Source organism: Onychomys torridus, chromosome 21 (assembly GCF_903995425.1).
Source record: "Onychomys torridus chromosome 21, mOncTor1.1, whole genome shotgun sequence".
NCBI lineage: Eukaryota > Metazoa > Chordata > Mammalia > Rodentia > Cricetidae > Onychomys > Onychomys torridus.
In genome coordinates this window covers 31,941,151-31,963,359 of record NC_050463.1, presented here as the reverse complement: position 1 = coordinate 31,963,359, position 22,209 = coordinate 31,941,151, and the positions used below count along the sequence as shown (strand labels likewise).

The window sequence follows — 22,209 nt, the reverse complement described above, 5'->3', positions numbered from 1 at the left end:
CTTCGGACAGTGTCCGGCATGTGACTCACTCAGACTGTGATGTTTTCTGTGATGATTTCTATCAGAATCACCATCGCCTGTTCATTATTTGATGCTCAAAGTGTGAAATAAATGCAAGAACAAAGCCAAAGGAGGCCAAACAGTTGCCTGAGGCTGCACAACTATGTAAGGGAGCCAAGATTCCGACTCAGATCTGCTCGGCCTAAAACGTGGCGTGGCGTATCAAATGTGTCTCCCTCGGCCCCCGGCGTGTTCTGTGATGTGTGTGGGAAGCTCAGAAACTTCGTGCACAGGTAGCAAAATTCAAAATGTGGCTCTGGGCTCCAGGTCCTCACTGCTAGCCATGTAACCCGGGACATGCCAGATGTATCTCTGAGCCTTAGTGCGCCCTCCTCCCCTTGCGAAATGGATGATATGCCCACCTTTGAGGGTTGTGCCCAAATGGCAGTGAAGTCTCCAGAAGGGAAAGGCTGATTCTGTGTTTGGAGTAGATTAGATGGGATGTGACTTAGAGGAATACCCATCACACCTGTAATCCCAGCACTTTGGAAGCAGGGGCACCCAAAGTCCAAGGTCATTCTCGGTTGCCTAGTGAGCTGCAGGTCAGCCTGGGCTACAGGAGATGTCCTTAGAGTATAGCTCAGCAGGACAATACATGCTTAGCACTAAGACCTATGCTCAATCCCCAGAACCAAAATAAAAGAAAAAGTAGAATGTTCTAAACCTCCTTCCCAACACCTGTGGCACTCTTGGCTGCTCCCTCCTGACTGCGTCCAATGACCTCGGGACTTACCTGTTTCCATCTGTTTCTAAAACACTTTCTGCCCCCTTGCTCATCCCTTGTGCTTCTGTTTTCATCTTCTGGAAGTTTCTGTCCCTCTGTGTGACTCAGGCCCCATCTGCAGTTTAGTCCCAATCTGTGCATCCTGGGGTAGTAAATGCTATCGCATCAAAAGGTCCAGTCCCAAGCAAAAGCGTGGCTGTGGGCAGAACCTGCCTTCAACATCTCCATTTTTGTGCTCCAAGCAATTTGGGATGGCCTTCCCACTCTGGACCTCCGAGATTTGAGGCCCTTGGGGTTTTCTTCTCTGGCCAACCCCGAACCTAGAATTTCCTTCCCACTCAGGTACAAGCAATAATCCCTAATACCTCCCGAGAGCATGGGTGATGTAAGGGCTGGAATCTTCTGCTAGGGACTAAAGACATCTATCCACCCCAGTTCATATCAGAATCTCCAAAGGGGCTTGTGTCTGGGACAGGATCTTTTCTAGTGAAGCCCTGTCGTGTGGGACGGAGGGACATTCCTGTGCATCAGCCAGGCCCTGGCCATGTCCCAGGATTATCTCTTTGCCTTTTGGGCAATATAGTCATACTTGCCATGGAGATGCCACCTCTCATCTTTGTATCTCAAAGAGCTTTGGAAATGTTAATTAATACGAGACACCACCTACAACAGCAGACTGACAGGCGACTCCCTCCAGTTCCAATTGCAGCTTCTTTCCAATGTATCACCCTCCATTAAGACAGAAACCTACGGTTTTTAAGGCCCAACTCAGCCCTTGTGACAGCACAGAGGTCATGTGCCCCAGGCTTGAAACACAGTTCCAACAGCCTTCCTAGCTGATTTCCAATGACCCCTTTGCTGGTATCATCCCATCTGTATTAGGCACCCACGTTAACATATGGGTTCCAGCCCCAGCTCCCCATCCTGAGGGCATGATCCTAGCCAGGTTCATGACCTTTCTGCCTCAGTTTCCCCATCTATAAAATGACATAATAGTTCCTAACTCTGGGGATTGTTGTGAGCCTTAAATGAGATGGTATCTACCAAGCGCCTACTTTTGTGCCTGGTACCAAGAGCTGCTCAGTACGTGAGTCTCCTCCTGCTCTCCCCCCCAATTCCCACCAGCTGTATAGAGAAATAAGGAGAAAAGCCATTTGTCAGTATCACCTGCTCCAAAACAAGATGCCTTTGATCAATGACTGGCCAAGATCTGTTCCTTCCTTACATCCTCTCTGGAATGCCCTTTTGCCCTTTCTTCTTATAGAAAAGCCAAGGCAGAGTAAAAATGGAAGATGGTCTGAAGGGCAAGCCATGGAAAGCGGAACATGTTGGTCGTGTGTAAGAATACAGCAAAATAAACTGTTTTAAGCAGAGACTATTTACAGCCTCCACATTGTAATTATTAACCTGGCTACCATAAGTAAGAGAGACCCAGCAAGTGTCCCTCCTTTAGAAGTCTGTGACAGGTAGTGCACAGTAGGTATTCATTCATCTCAAGAACATAATAACAGCCATCTTGTCCAGTCCCTATGACCTGCTTTAACCTTCTCTGGGTGACGCCACTGTACTAGAGCCAGGCAGAGGGGACAGGCCCGTAACTGTGAATCCCTGATAGCCTTTGGCTCCTGGAGCTATGCTAGGAGAGCAAGAGCGGGATAAAAACCCAATGAACAAATGAAAAAGTCCACTCAGAAGGCATATGCAGCAAGCTGTTAGGAAGCAGACCGGCCGGGAACACCGGAGCTGGAGCTGGGTTCATAGAGTACTTGCCTCGCATGTGAGAGGCCCTGGGTTCAATCCTTGTGGGATGAAGGCATAAGGACCAGACGTTCAAGGCCATCCGCAGACACCTATCTAGTTTGTGCCCTGTCTAGGTGGCACCTATCTCAAAAAATAAAAATCATGCTAACAAGGGGGGAAGAAAGGAAGAAAGAAGGGGGAAAATGAAGCTAGAAAGGAAAGCTGTAGGTGAAGTCCCTGGCCGGGTGCTAGCTAAACAGAGCAGTGGACACCAACTGATCCAGAGGTGCCAGCCTGGGCCAGGCATATGGCAGGGGCCCAAGGCCAGCCGTGGAGAGGGGGTGGGGAGCCGAGGGAAGACAAGCCTGGGCAAGGGAGTAGATGAGGCTGAAATGAGTTGAGCAAGAACAGGATAAGGTCAGAGCATGCGTGACTCTGTTGTCAAATCCAAATGTGACGGGCAGAAGGGCAGAGTCAGAGACTGTGAGGGACCACGGTCCCCTGCCCAGCTCGCTGCTGGGGGCTCAGAGCCTCGAGCCATGGCTGGCAGACACACACTAAGGGCTTGTAGTACTTGCTGTCCTTGCTATTAGTTAGCAGAAGCCAGTGAGTGACTGAGGCCACGGAAGGGGTGTGCTGGCCAGTTTTACATCAATTTAACAAAAGCTATACTCATCTGGGAAGAGAGAACCTCACTGGAGGAAATGCCTCCATCGGATCAGGCTTCAGGCCATTTTCTTAATTAGTGGCGGAAGGAGGGCCCAGTCTACTGTGGGTGGGGCCATCCCTGGGCTGGTGGTCCTGAGCTCTTTAAGTGGGCTGAACAAGCCAGGAGGAGCAAGCCAGTAAGCAGCACCCCTCCATGGCCTCAGCATCAGCTCCGGCCTCCAGGTTCCTGCCCTGTTTGAGTTCCTGTCCTGACTTCCTTCAGTGACGAACAGTGGTGTGGAAACATAGGCCAAGTAAACCCTTTCTTCCCTGAGTTGCTTTGGTGGTGGTGTGTCCTCGCAGCAAGAGTGACCCTAAGAGGGAAGGCCAGTTGTGTTCACACAACTGTGTCCTCTGGTCGGCCTCAAAAACCTGGCCGTCTCTTAACTCAGACAGACCCCAACTCTCATTCTCCTTATAGCGCCTTTGAGTCTCTTGTGGCTGATGTAACCAATTACCACAAACATGGTGGCTGACAGCAACAGAAATGTGTTCCTTCACAGCTCTAGAGGCCTGAGACCCAAATCAGTATATGAGAACCAAAGGCAAGGCATCAGCAAGGCCACACTTCCTCCGGAGTCCCTGCCAGGGAGACCCCTTGCCTTGCCAGCCTCCAGTGGCCGTATCTGTTGGCTTGTGACTGTGTGTGTGTGTGTCGCTCTCTCTGTTCCCAACCTCCTGGGCTGTTTTCCCTCTATGTCCTCTCCTCTTCTCCCAGGTCTCTCTTTTTGTTTGGTTTGGTTTGGTCTTGGTTTTTCGAGACAGGGTTTCTCTGTGTCGTTTTGGTGCCTGTCCTGGGACTCACTCTGTAGCCCAGGCTGGCCTCGAACCCACAGAGATCCGCCTGGCTCTGCCTCCCCAGTGCTGGGATTAAAGGCATGCGCCATCACCGCCCGGCTTTCTGTGGGTCTCTTGGTACGATGTTTGTCAATGGATATAAGGTCCGCTAAAAATAACCTAGACCGATCTCTGCCTTAGTTGGCTTTGACACCTCCACGACAAAACCCCTGACAGAAACAACCTCAGAGAAGAACCATGGCTTCAGAGAGTTAAATCCTTTGAGGAGAAAAGGGCATGGTAGTATCAAGCTGGTCCTGTGGTGCCAGCCAGGAAGCAGAACAGAGGGAGTACATAAAGGAGCCGGAGCAGGACACAGCCAACAACAACGACGATGACAAAAATAAAACAAAACAAAACAAAAACAAACAAACAAAAGAACACCCCAGGAGGCTGCTTCCTCCAGATAGACCTCACCTTCTAAGTTCTCCAGAAATTCCCATAATAGCACCACCAGTTGGAGGACCAAGCAGTTCAAAACGTGAGCCTGTGTGGGGTCTTTCAGTCTGTAACCACCTCACTTCTAGATCCTTAACCTGATGGCGTTTATGCGGAGAGACCTCCTTTCCAAACCCACAGCTCCCAGGAGGTGGGCTTCCATTTGGAGAACACTCATGCAACTCATCTGCGGCTCCCAGACCCATGCTTTACTCCCATAGGGGCTCCTGTTGTAGTGGGTGGTTGTTCTCACCATGCCCTGAAGCCCCGCCCCTGGTGAGGTAGCAGGTAATTGTTACACCTGCCTATGAACTTGACGTACATGCCCCACTCAGGGCATAGCCGCTGGGAGACCCTTAAGACCTAGGATGTATGTTTGTGCTCTCCAATACCTCCTGGTTTGGGATGCTGAGATCTTAGACCAGGCAGATTAGCATGGGACATAGCTCAACTTTCCCAGACCCTACAATAAATCTCCCATGGTTGTGAGTGAACCCCCAAATAAATTCCTTTGCTCATTAGATAGACTCTGTGGATTAATCCCACTACCCTGTCCTATGCTTTACTCCCATAGGGCTCTGAGTGGACATTAACTATTATGAGTGAACATGTTGATGAATGATTACTGTGTTGCTTCCCTGTTGTGGCAGGGACTTGTTGAAGAGGGTCACTGTCTGGGGTCTGCAATCCCAGACCCATCCAGGCCCCTGGAGAAGACTGCTTTACAGGGGACTTTGATCAGCGTCACTCTGTCCTTCAGCGCGGAGCTCAGGGGACTCAGGCCTGTTCCCCATTCACCAGGAGTTGTGGAGAGTAGCAAGTGTGGTCTGATTTATCTCATCCCTTAGAGATAACCTTTGCCTCTTTTTTGCTTGCCTTTTCCCTCCTTTGTGGGGATCAAGAACATAGTTCAATGCTCGCCTAGTATGCAAAAAGTCCTGGATCAATCCCCAGCATCAGAATAAACCAGCTGTGGTAGCATAGGCCTATAATCCCAGCACTTGGGAGATAGAGGCGGGAAGATCAGAAATTCAATGTCATTGTTGGCCAGCCTGGGCTACATGAGACATTATCTAAATAAACAGATAGGTAGTGCATTTTATTATTTATGTATTTACCTAACAGTAGCCATCTATTGTGCTGTGCAATCAATAAGCAATATAATCTTATTTAACTCTGGTAACTTTCCTATGAGGTAAGTACTATCACTTTCGTACTTTGCAAAGAGAAATTGAAGTTAAAAGTCCAATAGCAGAGCTGAGACTTTAACAATGCAGGCTCCCCTTTGCCTCAGGCCCCATCCTGACACCCCTTCCTACGCAGCCCCTTCCCCCGGCCCCAGATCCTTAAATGATGTTCCTCTTGGATCAGGCTGTGGACAGAGTTGTATGCCAAAAGCCTGTGAGAAGTTAGGAAGAGGGGCTGCTAGTCTTGCTTTCTGGAAGTCCGAGGAGATGGGCTGCAAGGGCAGGGTCAGGCCCACCACCCTCAGAGAGCCCCTTCTTCTTTAGGACTGGACTGCCTCAGGCTGACAAAGTTTGGAGACAGAGAAAGGAAAGGAGCAGAGTAAAAGCCCTCTGGCGGTTTTCCTGTGAGCTCAGGGCCAGCAAGAATGAGGAAGTCATGGTTAGAGCTGTGGCAGGGAGCCTCATTTCTGGTAAGGTAGATGATTTCTGGGAAGGTAGGTGTTCCTGCCCATGTTGTCACAGGCAGCCCTGTTGTCTCACCCCAAGGCAAAAGAGCATTGACCTTGGATGGCCAGACTCACCGCCTCACCGGTCAGGAAGACGAGAAACCAATGTTTATTTGAGCAGGTAGGACTATCTCCTTTGCATTATTAATCCTCCAGCTTATCCTCTCAGGAAGACGCTCCTGCACTCCTTTTACAGATAAGAAAATGGGGCCCAGAGGGCTGAAGTAGTTTACCCAATGGCACTCAACTAATAGGTGGCCAAGGAGGGACAGTGTCTTGTTACACTGTGGTGCAACCTAGGCCAGGGTAGGGAGGTTAGGCAAGGGCTTGGGGAGCTGGGCCTCTCATGCATTCCACATCTGCTCTGAGCCCTTCCAATGCACTCAAGCTAACCTCAGATTCTTCTCTTCCCATATGTCCAAGTAACTTGTGCCATTAACATGCCCTGACCAAAGACTGGGCTCCACTGATTATATACCTAATGACAGAAATTGGCCATGGCTTGATTTGCCATGGCCCCAGTGATATCTGTCCACTCCTCATTACACTCCTGTCCTGTCCCATTACTCAGCAAAAGAAAACTGGAATTCTTTCCCAGGATAATGGCTGGGCACAGTAATGCACACAGGAGACAGAAAGGCAGGCAAATCTCTGAGTTCAAGGCCAGCCCAAGGCTATGAAGGAGGAGGAGAAGGAGGAAAGAAGGTATTAGGTCTTAATCCTGCTAATATTTCTGTAGATTTTACCTTGTAAGAAAGGCATCTTTGCTGGGTGATGGTGGTGCACACCTTTCATCCCAGCACTCAGGAGGATCTCTGAGTTGGAAGCCAGCCTGGTCTACAGAATGAGTCCCAGGACAGCCTGAGCTACACAGAGAAACCCTGTCTCAGGGAAAAGAGAAAAAAAGGGAGGGGGCATCTTTGCAGATATTATGAAGATGGAGACATGGCAAAATTATCTTAGATAAACCCTAAGTGTAATCATGAATATCTTTATTGGTTAAAAAATTAGGGAAATTTTACACACACACACACACACACACACACACACACACACACACACACGGTGGCGGTGGCGTGGGGGGGAGGGGGGAAAGGGGGGACATGCAGGGTCTGCAGCAAGGTTGGAACCATCCATACACATAAGCCAAGAAATGCCAACAGCCAACATAAACATAAAAAGATACAAAGTAAATCTCTTCCTCCAGCCTCAGAGGGAGTATGGCCCTGGGAACACTTTGCTTTTAATGTAATGATACTGGTTTTAGACATTTGGCCCCCAGAACTTTGAGAGAATAGACTCTTGTTTCAAGCCATCATGTTGGTGGCAATTCACCACAGTAGCCACAGGAAACTCATCCAGGCCCCACAGCAGCTCACCTTGCTTTCCTGCTTCCTATCTGCCGGGCTAGTGTTACCTCTAACCCTATCTACCTCCCTCCTCTGGTTTCATAGCCCTTTTCTTGAAGAGCTGGAACCAGGAGTCAGCATTTACTGAGTACACACACCCCCAATGCCAGGCATGGAGCCCGGGGCTCCACCAGGACTGTATCACATCAACCCACAATCACAGAACTAGAAAATACTGGAGCTGAAGTCTAAACACAACTCCTGCTAACTTCAAAGCCTGTGGCTGCAACCCTGCTGTCTCACTACCCAAGTGTGTGTGTGTGGGGGGGGGGGGGAGCTTTTCGGGATACCTGAACATTAGGTTTCTGCATGCCTTTCTCCAGAAGCCTGTTGGCATCTCATACAATAAGTGTACATGTGTAACATGTCTGTGTGGTGCTATGTGTGGTGGTGTGTGCGCGTGTATACGCTCATAGATGCTGCTCCTTATGTGCTTGGGACCTTATGTGCATTGTTTTATTTTTACCATCAAAGCCAATCCACTAGGTAGAAGCTATTTGTAAACAAGGAAACAACCTCTGGTGTCAGAAGCCACACTCGGCCCTGGCCTCCTGGGGTCCTGGACCAGTGTCATTTCCTCTGATCTATCCCCCAGCCTCTCATTCACACCACTGTGCTGGGCTGTAATTTGACTTGGACTGTATTCAGATTTCTGAAAGGCCTCTGTGTTGTCCAAAGTTTGGAGGAGTTCCATCCAGTTCATGTGTGGAGCTTGTTAGCTTCCCGAGAGTTCAAAACACCCACAGCGCCACATAAATATTCCACTGCCTGTATGCTCACAAACACCCCGCCTATGTTTTCAAAAGTCTCTTTTGCCGCATCCAAGCTGCTCCCCACTCCTTCCCCGCCTCATTAGAAGCACTGAGACCATTACTCTACAAGACTAATATACTGTGAAACTTGCAAAATGTTTATGATCGCAGAACGTCATGGGCGATCATAATATAAAATTTAGAGAAAGAAAAATGTTAAAAGATGTCACCAACATACACATCTAAGTGTTTTATTTAAAAACTGCATGTTAATGGAATTGGGGGGAAGGGGGGAGGGTTGAGCCAGGAAGAGAGAGAAAGAGAGCGAGGGAAAGCAAGGGGCTCTGTATGTAGAAACCCTGAATACTGAAACTGATTTCATTTAGTTGCTGTGGTAATTTGCATGCTTTTATGTGAAACGTGGAAAACCTTAACAGAAACAGCAATCCATGCAGCAGGCAACAGAAAACACATTGCCTTTGGACGTGAATCAGGACTCCCAGCGTTTCCTGGATTATCTTGGCTCTTTTGAAAAGAAGAATCAATGAAAGAGAAAAAGAATTCTCCATGACTGTCGCTCGAAAGACAGACTAATAAAAACGGAAGGGTGCCACCAGGACCCGAGGACTCTGGACTCTATCTAGTCCCAGCCCAGATACACATTTGCTGTGTGAGGCTGAACCAGGTGCTTATCTTCTCTGGGTTTCAGTTTCTCCCATCTGCAGGTAATTTCTCTGGTACCTCAAATTCCATGAGGATATTTTAAAATGAGAACAGATTAATGAGGTGGCTCAGCAGGCAAAGGTACTTACTACCAATCCTGACACCCTGTGTTCAGTCACCGGGCCCACATGCTGTCCACTTGAATGCCATGGTGTGTGTATATACATACACACACACACACACACACACACACACACACTATATATATATATATATATATATATATATATATATATATATATATATATATATATGTATAAACTTAATAAACATTTTTGAGAAAAACTATCTCTTCAGTTTGTAAAAATTTAGTGCATGCGTGCATATGTGTGTGTGTGTGTGTGTGTGTGTGTGTGTGTGTGTAAATATGGGTGCCCATGTGCCACAGCCCACACATGAGTCATATGGAAGTCAGGGGATAACTGAGTAGAGCTGGTTCTCTCTTTCCACTGTGGTTCCAGAGATCAAACTCAGGTTGTCAGGTTTGTGCCACAAGCGCTTTTACAGGCTGAGCCATGGCGCTGGCCCTTAGCCACGCTTTTTATTTCCTACGTCTTTTCCCCACAGTTACCTAATCCACAAGAGAATGTGGCGAGATCGATCCACTTTGCTGCCAAACACACGTTGATCTGGAGGGTAAACTAGACCATCACTCGGTCGCCTGAGAAACACCGTGTCTCACACCCAAATCTCAACCTCGGTTGCACCATTCTCAAGATGCCAGCTGGAACAGCCCTGCCAGGGAAGAGGTTGATGGTGACCTTTGTCTAAATCTTTCACTGGGACACTCCCAAAAAGCCAACCTGTTATTAAAGTCTGCAAAGTAAACACAGCTCTGTGCTAAAGCTCAGTTAGAGTCTCCTGAAGTCATTCCTGTGTCATGAAGGGAGGGCTCTCGGGCTGCACACGACTCACGGGTGTGTGCATTCAAATGTGTACGCTGACTGGAGACCCCCAAGGCTCTGGTCTTTCAGGCCGGATTCCTGGGGCTTTGGGGAGAATTCAGAAGTGTGTTTCACTGGCTGATCCAGGTTTTCCTGTGTGTGTGTGTGGGGGGGGCAGACACAAAGAATCAAGAGCGCTTTTAGGGGACTACCAATAAGAGCCTCCCTGGAGCAATCGGCAGTATTTACACTTTCAGGAAGTCCCACTGAGTTCAGAGGTTGAGGGTGTAACTCCATCGATAATGCTTTCTCCCCAAGTTCAGTCCCCAACACCTTGCACATTGGATGTGGTAGGTCATGCCTATAATCCCAGCACGTGGGAGGTGGAGGTAGAGCAATCAGTAGTTCAAGGTCATCCTCAGCCATCAGTTTGAGGCCAACCTAGGCTATGTGAGATCCTATCACGAGAGAGAGAGAGAGAGAGAGAGAGAGAGAGAGAGAGAGAGAGAAGGAAGGAAGGAAGGAAGGAAGGAAGGAAGGAAGGAAGGAAAGAAAGAGAAAGAAAGAAAGAAAGAAAGAAAGAAAGAAAGAAAGAAAGAAAGAAAGAAAGAAAGAAAGAAAGAGGAAGGAAAGAAGAAAGGAAGGAAGGAAGGAAGGAAGGAAGGAAGGAAGGAAGGAAGGAAGATCCGTAATTCAGATTTGTCAATATGCATGTCTAACCTTCAGTGTCTCTCATGGGAGCATCATTTCTACCTTACCACTTTCTTCTTACAAATCTTTCTTTCTTACACAAAGCTTCACAAAAGTATGGGCTTGCTGCATCTGTTGAATCCCTGTCTTCTTAGCAGTTTGTTTGTGTTTTTTTTTTTTTAAGTAGAAACTCCAGCTCTTGAGTTTTGAGACGAAGGCGCCCCGTGTGAAACTGAGCCAAGACAGGCAGAACAGTGTACCTTTACCATGCTTAAGGTATCCCCAAAGCCCTTCTAAACCAGCCCTCCTCAGCTTTTTCTGTGGCCCACAGAGCAGTGACTCCTCTGGGTCTGAAAAGACTGGGGAGGCTGAGAGCAGGCAAGTGGATTTCTGTGAGTTTGAGGCCACCCTAGGCAACATAGTGGGGTTCTGTCTCAAGAACCCTTCCCTGACTGCACCCCTGTCCCCAAAACAGACAGACAGACAGACAGCAAACAACCAAGCAGAGTGGTAATTGAAATGGTATCAAATTCCCTCATAGCCCAGACCAGTTGTGATCCCATTTTGGACTTACTGGAAGATGGTAACATGAACCGACATTTATTGAGCACTTATTGTATATCAGCATAAAGTAGTTTATCATGGACAACTCTAAAACAGAGATAGCTACTTTTATCATCCCCATTTCATAGATTAAAACAACAAAAACAAAAAACAAACAAAAGGAACCTCAAATTACCCAGCTAAGAAACAGTAGGCTCAAATCAGGCCTGCCTGACTGGAAACCTGTGTTTTATATTTTTTATTTTATTTTCAATTATTTTGGTTTTTCTCAACACAGGGTTTCTCTGTGTAGCCTTGGCTGTCCTAGAACTCACTCTGTAGACCAGGCTGGCCTTAAATTCAGAGAGATTCTGCCTGCATGCGCCACCATCAACTCATGGATCCTATGCTTTAAAGTATGGCTCTCCACACGAATTTGCAATTTCCTTGAAAACAGAGGTCATGTCTTTTCTGCTTTTTGCACGGCCTGGAGGAAGCTTGAGCAATAGAAAACTCTTAGCATCTCCCTGTCAACCAACACGTGATGGGATATCTCTACCCAACACGCTCACACCCCAAAGGTTAGACTGACTGAGAAGGTTGATGAGGATCTGGTTAAGAGTGTTTGGAGAACTAATCTTAGCCAGCCCAGTTCAGGGGGACAGTACAGGCTCAGAAGCACGCATCAGACAATATTTCAAAGTTTCCAGAAAGCCCTATGTAGACTTCTCTCCTCTGAAAATGCTCCAAGGGAATCATAAAGCATCTAGACAGTGCGGGCTCAGGAGTGGCCACGGGACCAAACCTAATCCAATGTCCCTGTCATTGGTGGAAGGTCAAGAAGGAACCAGTAGCGCTCTTTGGGACAAATGCTCCTTTGCTGTGCTGGCTGACATCCAGTTTAGAAAAACTCACAGTGCACATGTAACACGCAAAGGAAGGAATGTAGCCCTGCATGCCTAATGATTTACGTCTCCATGTTTTATTCATAAGTCAATCGTTTGGAACTGAGGATAAGTTTCCCATAGGAAAGCACGTTATTTATAGAGGTGGGTATCTGAGGCTGAGACTGACGGGCTTCATTAGTGGTATTTATTATTTATTTATTTTGGTTCTGGTAATGAAACTCAGAGCCTTGTGTCCATGCTAGAAAGCACTCTACTACTGGGATACCATCATTTATCTGTTTTTTTAATGTTGGGCCAGCAAGATGACTCAACAGATAAAGGTGTTTTTGCCATGAAGTCTGCCAACCTGAGTTTAGTCCCTGGGACCCATCCATGTGTTAGAAGAAAACTGCCCCATGCAAGTTGTGTGTACATACACACACACACACACACACACACACACACACACACACACACAATAAATAAATAAATAAATAAATAAATAAGTAAGTAAGTAAGTAAGTAAATAAATAAATATCTAAAAAAAAAAAAAAAAATACAGTATCTCACATCCTGCCTCAAGTGCTGGGATGAGTTCCCTGAGCTGGAACTTACCTGAATGCCTCTTCCCTGAGGACTAGCTTTCATGATACCAGAGAGTTCCATGCCAGCTCACCAAAGAGGAAAAGCAACCAGCAAGCCTACCGTGATGTGATGCCTATAAACCACACCGGTGACCAGCATGGCATGGGAACCCTAAGGGTGCAGTAGTGACTGGAATACCTTGGCAGTAACCAACAGCTCTCTAATCAGACCTAAGACATGCTTAACAAGAGGGCAACCATGCCTAGTACCGGAAACCTAGCCAACTACCCAGAGCTGGAGAAGGATCTTGAAGGAGAGCCTACAATCACCACTTTACTAAATCAGCACAATCCCTAACTACAGTCTAAACATCTGTCCTTGTACCCACAGATCAGTGGCGTCTTCACCCCTCCCACCACAGAAACTTCTCTCGGCAACAGACGGAGACCATTACAGAAAACCACAACCAACCAAAATGCAGAGCTGTGGGGCCCAGACCCAGTGGATACATCTATAAAACCACCACTAAATCGAAGTCTCAGAGAACACTGCAGAAGAGGGGGTGGGAAAATTATAAGAGCCAGAAGATTGGGGAGTTTTGCCGTGAGATTGTGTCTACAAGGAATGTCAGAAGCCACACCCATAAAATCTCACCAACATGGCTGCCCAAACAGGAGCTGAACCAGGACAACAACAGATATGTTGAAATGGAAGGGAGAAAGAGCAAGGCCTCAACCCTACATAAAGAGCCATAGGCAACTAAGTAAGGCTGAGAACTAGGGAAATCGTCTTTCCCAAGAAAGAGCACACCAACTGATTATCCAATAACCAAATAGTCAGCTTGAAAACACAAATGCAGACTGAGCAAGTTGTATTTAGGAATATATATGTGTTCATGGGGGAGTGGGGGTGGGATGTGTGTGTTCATGTGTGTGTATGTGTATGCCACAATTACCAAAAACAAAGAAGCCATGAATTTGAAACAGAGTGAGGAGAAGTGTGAGGGAGGGTTTAGAAGAAGGGAAGGGAAGGGAGAGATGATGTGATTACATTATAATCTCAAAAATAAAAGAAGTAATACACTTTTTAAGTAGTGCCAAGTTTGATGTTACACATCACCTATAAATCATCTCATTCACACAGGAACACGCAATCCTAATTCTAACGCAGCATGTGGCGACAGGCTCTCTAGCCAGCAAAGCTGGGGTTCCTGAGAACGAGAAAGTTGGCAGCAAACATGGCCCCCGACAGCTCGCTAACTGGATTGGAGGAGACAAGAACTGGAGGGGACAGGGTCACAGAGCCTCATTAAGGAGGTCATGCCTACTGAAGCAGCATTCATCAGTTCCTGGGAGTCTGCAGGCTTTGCATCTCACACACAGGGTCTAAGTCACATCCCTCAAACCCTCAGGCAACTTGATTTGAGTGTGTGTGTGTGTGTGTGTGTGTGTGTGTGTAAAACCATAGCACCTGCATGAAGGTCAGAAGTCAAACTGTGGGAATCCATTCTCTGTTATCACCAGGTGGGTCCCAGGGATCAAACTCAGGCTACCAGGCTTGGTATTAAGTGCCTTTACCTGCTGACCCATCTCTAAGACACCCTCAGGGCAACTTCAAAGTTCAAAAAGATTTCTAGCATACCATAGATTAAATTCCTGAAGCAAAGACATGAATTCTTACCTTGTGACCTACCAGACCCTTTTCTCTGCCAAACCTTCCTAACTCCTTATTTAATAATTTTTTTAAAAGCTACAATGGTTGTTAGGTTTTATCTTTATTTGGGGGTTTTAACCCTGGTTTTAGGGCAAAAGCTTTCTCTGTGATGATACTCTAGACAATGCTATGTGTGTGTTTAGGTTCACTTGGAACCTGAAGACAGTGACAGGGAAACATGATTAAGAAATGTGTTCTATGGGGCTGGAGAGATGGCTCAGAGGTTAAGAGCACCGGCTGTTCTTCCAGAGGTCCTGAGTTCAATTCCCAGCAACCATGTGAGGGCTCACAACCATCTGTAAGGAGATCTGGTGCCTTCTTCTGGCCTGCAGTCATACATGCTGTATACATAATAAATAAATAAATAAATAAATAAATAAACAAACAAACAAACAAACAAATAAATCTTGAAAGAAAGAAAGAAATGAATGTGTTCTAGATCAAACTGCCTGTACAAGGAATAGTTAGAATTCAAAAACCTAGCTGTTCAAAATTGAGATTTTTTTCACTGGGGCAGGGGATCTAAAAACAGAGAATAGTAAAATTGTATCTTGTTATGTACATAATAATCTTAAAAACCATAAAAGTAGGCCAGGTGGTGGTGACATACCCCTTTAATCCCAGCATGCAGGAGGCAAAGGCAGGTGGAGCTCTGAGTTCAAAGCCAACCTCTACAGAGTGAGGTCCAGGACAGCCAGAGTTACACAGAGAAACCCTATCACATAAATAAATAAATAAATAAATAAATAAATAAATAAATAAATAAAAATCATACTAGTGTGTTCTGGATTACCAGACAGTACAATTATAACAGTCTTGTCACAAAATTTAATGCTCTCCCCCTTTTGAGGGAGTGACAGGGGGCTTTCTATACAGCCCTGGTTGGGTGGGTACTTGCTATGTTGTCCAGGCTAGTCTTGAACTCACGGGAATCCTTCTGCCTCAGCACACACCTCCTACCCCCCTGTAATGGTATTGTAAGCACTGACAATCATATCGTGCCTGCTCTTCTTTATGTATGTATGTATGTATGTATGTATGTATGTATGTATGTGTGTATTTCCCCCCAGCAATGGGGGTTGACGCCAGGGCCTCACATATGTGCTCTACCACAGAGCTGTATCCCCTTCCTTTTCCTCTTTCTGTGTTTGTTCAGAGTTGGTTTCTACATGGCACGCCACATTCGGGAAGGTTTGGCAGTAAAGAGAGACAAGTCATGGGAGAATGGCTTCCTCGTAAAGACCTGCCCCACACAGAAGCTTGTAAGAACCTTCGTCCTGACTCACCACCCCAAGCCGGGAGCAGAAACTCCAGATTCCATTTTTCTGGATCCAGTTTCACAGCCCCTGTTGACTCATTACTTAGAGAACCAGCGACTTGACAGCAAACTGCCTTAGCGGCCAGGGAGAATTGTTGTAAGATAAAGCTCTCCCCCCAGCACCTCCCCCCCAGCACCTTCCCCCCCCCCCCCACCCCCATCCCCCCCCACCCCACCCCCAGCCATTCTTCTTTCCTGGTGATGCAGAGAATGATTATGAATGCCCTCAGGAATCTCTTCCTTTCCGCACTTTAAAGAAACTTTCCGAACAAGACTTAATACAGCTTCAGTCAATCCTCCCCCAGGAGCAGCACACCAGACCTGTTTAGGAAAAAAGAAACGTGTGGTCCACCATGAGGAAAAAGAGGGAGAGGTGTGTGGGGAGAGCCCAGGGTTGGAGCACTTTGCCTGGCATGCACAAAGCCCTGGGTTCCGTCTCCAACGAGAGAGAGAGAGAGAGAGAGAGAGAGAGAGAGAGAGAGAGAGAGAGAGAGAGGGGGGGGGGGGGAGAGGGGGGGGGAGAGGGAGGCAGAGGGGGGGAAGGGAGAGAATTTACATAGCACACATGACATGCTTGTCTATAATCCCAGCACTGGGGAAATGGAGGACTGGAAGACAAAGGGTCAAGGTTCAAGGCTATCTTCAGATAGATATATAAATACATACATACATACATAGAGCCTACAAAGGCCAGTCTGGACTACATGAAACTGTCTCCAAAAAAAGTTAGAAAACCAGTTTGCTTTCTCTCTCTCTCTCTCTCTCTCTCTCTCTCTCTCTCTCTCTCAATCTCTCTCTCCTCTCTCTCTCTGTTTATATTTTGTTTGTTTTAGAGACAGGGTTTCTCTGTGTAATCCTGGTTGTCCTAGAACTCACTCTGTAGACCAAGCTGGACTCGAACTCAGAGATCTGCCTGCCTCTGCCTTTGTGCGCCACCAACGCCCAGCAAGCTATATATTTTATATAAGAAGCTTACAAAATTCTAAGGACTAGAATGCCAGGAAATACTAAGGGGGGAAATTTGAGTTGGTAAATGCCCTCTAAAAAGGTAGTGTGGCTATTATTATTATCAATAGTGAGTTTAAGACAAAAAGTATGTAGCCAGATCTGGTGGTAGATACCTGTGGTCCCAACTTTCTGTAGCCTGTGGCAAGACAACTGTAGATTACAGACCGGTATCCTCTGTGTCATGAAACCCCATCTCAAAAGAGAAAAACGAAAAAGAGATAAAGCAAAAGGCATTATTAGGATAAAATGATTCAGTATATTTTGACAAAAATCTTCATTCATCAAAGAGATGCAAGAATATTAAACTTTTTTTCTTCAGTGTTGGGGATCAAACCTGCACCTAGCACACACTAAGCAAACACAGTGCCACTGAAGCACAGCCCCAGCCACACGCCAAATGCACATGCATTTAACGTTATACAGTGTATCGTCTAAATCTGATACACTTTTACTTAGGTTTCAAACTGGAAAGTGAATGGATAAAAGACATGCACCAGGCTTTTTCTTTCAGGCCACCAACCAGCTCCCAAATCATGACATGGAGACTTCTTACTAGTTTTGAACATTCCACCTTAGCTTAGCTCTCTTCTGGCTAGCTCTTTTAAATTAACCTCTTTCTCTTCATCTACGTTTTGCCTTGGGGGTTTTTACCATTCTTACTTCCTTTCTGTATACCTTACTTTCATTGCTTCACATGTCTGCTGGCTGCCGCCTGCCTTGCTCTCTCCTCCTCCTCCTCCTATTTATTCTCTCTGACTGCCAGCCCCGCCTACTCTCTCTCTGCCTACCTATTGGCTATTCATCTTAGACCAATCAGGTGCCTTAGGCAGGCAAGATGAAACAGATGCAACTCATCTTTTCACAATTAAACAAATGCAGCATTAACAAATGTAACACACCTTTGCCTAGTTAAAATAATATTCTACAACAAAGACCACTTGAGGAAGACTGGGAGTGGTGCCCCACTCCTGTAATCCCAACACTCAGGAGACTGACACAGGATGGCATGTGTTTGAGGCCAACCTAGGCTACAGAGTGATTCCTGGTCAGCCTGGGCTACATAGTAAGACTCTGTCTCACTCAAAGTGTATGTATGTAGGTGGGGAACAGAAACAGAAAACAAGAGGGCTATGGAGATGAATAAGAGAAGGCACAGTTCTTGCTGAGGACCAAGTTCAAATCCCAGCATCCATTCAGGTGGCTCACAAATTAGGGGTGTGTGTGTGTGTGTGTGTGTGAAGAAAACTCACTTAGGAGAAGTCATCTGAAATGGTCCTTAAAGGGTAAGTGAGAAGGGAGAGGACCCAGGAAAAGGGCCTGTCAGTCAGAGGAAGCCTCAAACCCTGAAAGCCAACGGTAAGAACACAAAGCCTCTACAGAGCTCTTACCGTACTGAGAAATACAAATGGTAGTGGTGATTTCATACCCACAAAGCCCTAGTAACCACGACACTAAGCTGTTCCAGGAAGAGCTAGAGGAAGTTCCTCTTCCATAGGGAACATGGGAACATCACCACTAGAGAAGAACACTAACCTCATTGGTGGTGGGGGTAGAGACAAGAAGAGTGACAGAGAGCTAATACATCCTTCGTCCCCGCCCCCCCCATCCCCCCCCCCCCCCCCCCCCCCCCCCCCCGCAAATCCTGTATTACCAGTATGTTGTGTTCTATGCCATTTACTCTGGTGAGGTCATTTAGTCTCCGATGATTGCGCAGTCCAAACAGTCACATGACTAATACCTTTCGGCTGTCAGCAGGGAAGTCTGCAAAGCCAGAGGAACCTAGCTCAGCTTCTTGGTAGCTAGCAAAAGCTGCCTCCCTCCATCCCTCGGTCCTGTCTTTACGATCTCACTTGGTGCGTGGAGCACGCAGAGGAGAAGAAAGGGGGAGGTTGAAGTGTGGAAACTCTCCCCTGGCGGTGCTATGACCGAATGTGTTGGATTTCAGTTGGCAGAGGAAGCAGACGATCCAGTTTGACAAAATCGTGAACAGTGACACAATGGGGTTCTGAGCCGGAGCGTCCTTTGTGTATTGTCCGTTTCTACCGTGATGAGTAATTCCTTCAATTATGAGCAAAACACCTTAGAGAGTAGCAGAGACGTCTTAGGAGGCAATGAATGCTTTGGAAAGTACTGCTTTTTTTTTTTTTTCTTTCAAACCCTTTCAGACAAAATTGCAGGTCTTAAATTCTTTTTCCTAACCTAAACAATTACCCGAGTGTTTAAAATGAAGCGGGGGTTGACGCCCGTCTAATCAGTTTTTATTTTGACAACAAATAAGGCCAGGAGAATGGAGTAGTGGTAGAGGCATGGTCCCTCAAACAGCCTCATTTTTAACTAGGCGTGGTGGCAGAAGCAGGGGCAAGGCCATGAGATTGAGACCCGTCTGGTTTATATATCGAGTTCCAGGTCAGCCAGGGTGACACAGTGAGACACTGTCTCAAAAAAGCAAAAACCGAAACAAAGTCCATTTCTTCAGGCTAGGCCTGATCTTTACTGGGCCCGGACCCATTGCCTTCTCTCCAGTTATCCATTTTGCTTTTCTGCCCTGAAAGGAGCATGCTTCTCTCTTGTGGGTACCCCTTTTCCTTGTTCATTCTTTAGCATCTTTATTTTGGGGGCCGGGGGCAGCATTTGAGACAGAGTTTTTTGTTTGTTTGTTTGTTTGTTTGGGTTTTTTTGTTTGGTTGGTTCTTTGGTTTTTTTGGAGCTGAGGATCGAACCCAGGGCCTTGCGCTTGCTAGACAATGCTCTACCACCCCCAGAGTTTCTCTTTACAGCCCTTGGCTATATGCTTAAAAGGCTACAAGGATGCAGGCTCCTCCTGGACCTCCCTCTGTGGACCAGGCTGGTCTCAGAACTCCACCTGCCTCTGCCTCTGCCTCCTGAGTGCTAGGCTTAAAGACTTAAGCCACCACAGCCAGGCTCTCCAGCTTCTTTCTTGCCCAACAGAATAGCAAAGATTATGCAACCTCGTGTTTCTCATAGAGCTGCTTTAGGGGAACGATGCAGCAAGGATTCACCAAGGGCCTGCCTTGTTCTGGATGCTGGAGAGAAAGCAGTCCCAGCTGTGCCTGAGAGCCATCAGAGATGCTCATCTGAGCGGAGGTCTGAGTAATGAATGGCAGGGAGGGAGCCCAGGCAAGAACAGCTGGTGGCGTGCGGCAGGCAGAGGGGCACAGCCCAGCTTCCGGAATGTGGGCCGCACCTTCCAGGAACAGGAAGCCTACAGCTGGATTTCGAGGAGAATTTCCGGCAGTGTAAATTATAAGCGGTGGAAAGCGGGAAATAGGAAATAAGAGGAAGAAGCTGGAGGTGAGAGGCACATCTTACACACAGCCTAAGAGGGCTTCCCCTGGGGAGTCCCAGGTTGGGAAGCCTATCAAAGGGATGTGTTGCGTTTTAGTCAATGCCCAAATGTGGGAGTCCAGCTCCGACCAGCTCCCACCTTTTGAAGGGTTCTTAGGTAGAGGAGAGAGGGATAGAGAAATGACAGATCAAGAGAGATCTAGCCGATGAGAAGAAAGACAGAAACACTGGATAGCTTTTGGAGGGCCTGGATCAATACCCACCAGCCTCATCCTTTATTCAAAAGGGCTTTTTATAATATGCCAAGGGGAAAGGCAAAAGACTTGCCCCTTGCTAGATACAGCCAAGTGCAGACCCTTCCAAACACCATGCCCATGACCAAATCATTTCTTCCTCCAGCCCTGCTAGGTAAAGCAAGCTCAGATTCTCTGACCCTGACCAAGTAAGTTCTCACTAGGCAGTCTCTCTGGGCTCCCAAACCCAAAGATTACCTTTTTCACTGAAACTAAAGCTAAAATTCTATATTTTTCTTTGGATAGCCACACTCCCCGCTGCTGAGGAGGTTGAAACCGGGGGATCTCTGGGGCTCACTGGCTGGTCAGTCTAGCTGAACAGGTAATGTCCAGGTTCAGTAAGATACCATGTCTCCAAAATCAGGGTAGAAAGCAATTGAAGAAGATAGGAGATGTTGATCTCTAGCCTACACATGTGTATTTTCACTCCCATGTATATACCCATATATACATAGGTACATAAATACATTAATGTAAGATGCAAATCCCCCTAAGAGGGAAGTATCTATGGGTCTTCTTTGACTGAATGTGCAGAGCAGAGGGAAGAAATGAGAGAAGAGGGGGATGAGGCAGGGGAGGGGGGACAGGGAGAGGAGCACATTCTGCACCCAGTTTCTGCACAAGTTTCCACAGTAGAGTGTCCAATACTCACACTTTGCAGTGGATGCCAAGGAGGCCACTCACATCCTTCCCTACCTGAGTCCACAGAAGACTTGACTACCTGGTAATGTCACTCCTTGGGCCGATCCTGGGACCCTCACCCAGGCAGGGGCACTGCAAGCCTCCAGGGCACAAGAATCTAGAAGATGGGGCACGCTCCAAAATCTTCCCGGGAACAAGAAAATTTTGGATCTAGGCTCCTGACCATGAACCAGTTCAGACAACCCCACCTCATCTGGGCAGATAAAACTCCCAAAGTGCCTTCTCCTCCTAGAGGAGGCAGCTGTGGCCTGGGGAACTGAATTTAAATCCCTAGTGGTCCCCTTGGCTCTGTACCTTTGACCCCCCCGCAACGTATCCCACATGTAGACCCCAGAAGGCCCCTTTGCGCTAGTGTATCAAAGGGAAGGATTTTGGTTTTCATTTTAGAGAAAGGAAATATGCAAACTGAAAACAACCTGTTATAAACTCCTAATCTTTACTGGCCATCTCTTGGTCTCTGGAAGTGATGGTGGGGGTCAGGATGGAAGGAATGGGGGTGTGGTGGGCTCTTCAAAGACTTCCTCAGTCACTGCTTCTTGTCCACTCTCTCAGTGAGTCGACATACCTCTCCTTGACATCCTCACCGGGCAACTGAAGTTTACAGCTTTTTGTAGAACTTTCCAGGGTCTTGGGTGGAAATCCTGGTGTATCTTAAAATAGGGCTTTTATTAAACTTTTCACATGACCAAGCAGATATACCGCGTGGGTGTTTTAACATCCATGTTTGAAAACTCTGCTAGCTGCATCCTCCACTGCAATCCACAGCCTGAGAAACAACCATAACATTCCTTTCAGTTTCATCACTAAATTTAGAAGCAAATGTTTTCAGAATATGAAATTAAATCATAAAGGTCAGAGGACAATGAATAATGTGTCCTGTGTGGTTAATTATACTGGTTAAAAAAAAAAAAAGGCTCTCCTCGCCTCAATATAAAAAACTGTGTGTAGTTACTTCACTTTGAAATGTCACAGGGTTGCCTGATTTTAAAAAAAAAAAAAAAAAAAAAAGTACCAAAAAGCACAAGAGTATTTATGTAATACTGAAGGAAAATATTTCTTAAGAGAATCTAACATTTAATTCTTTGTGGCTTCTCTTGTCCTGTGGCTGGTTTATAAATAGCACAACTCTCTGGGCTATGGAAATTAAGGGTTCATTTTTTTTTTTTATATGTCTTTTCAGAGAAGAGCCAAATGAT

At 46.7% G+C, this 22,209-nt stretch overlaps 1 long non-coding RNA gene across 1 annotated transcript; it reads right to left on the bottom strand.

The window, feature by feature from the left end:
- Positions 1 to 15,913: 15,913 nt before the first annotated feature.
- LOC118571436 lies at positions 15,914 to 18,635 on the bottom strand. The gene is made up of 3 exons (XR_004943366.1): positions 18,364 to 18,635; positions 16,826 to 16,905; positions 15,914 to 16,025 (listed from the first exon to the last, which is right to left on the bottom strand). It is a non-coding gene; the product is annotated as an uncharacterized LOC118571436 (long non-coding RNA).
- Between the last annotated feature and the right edge of the window lie 3,574 nt (positions 18,636 to 22,209).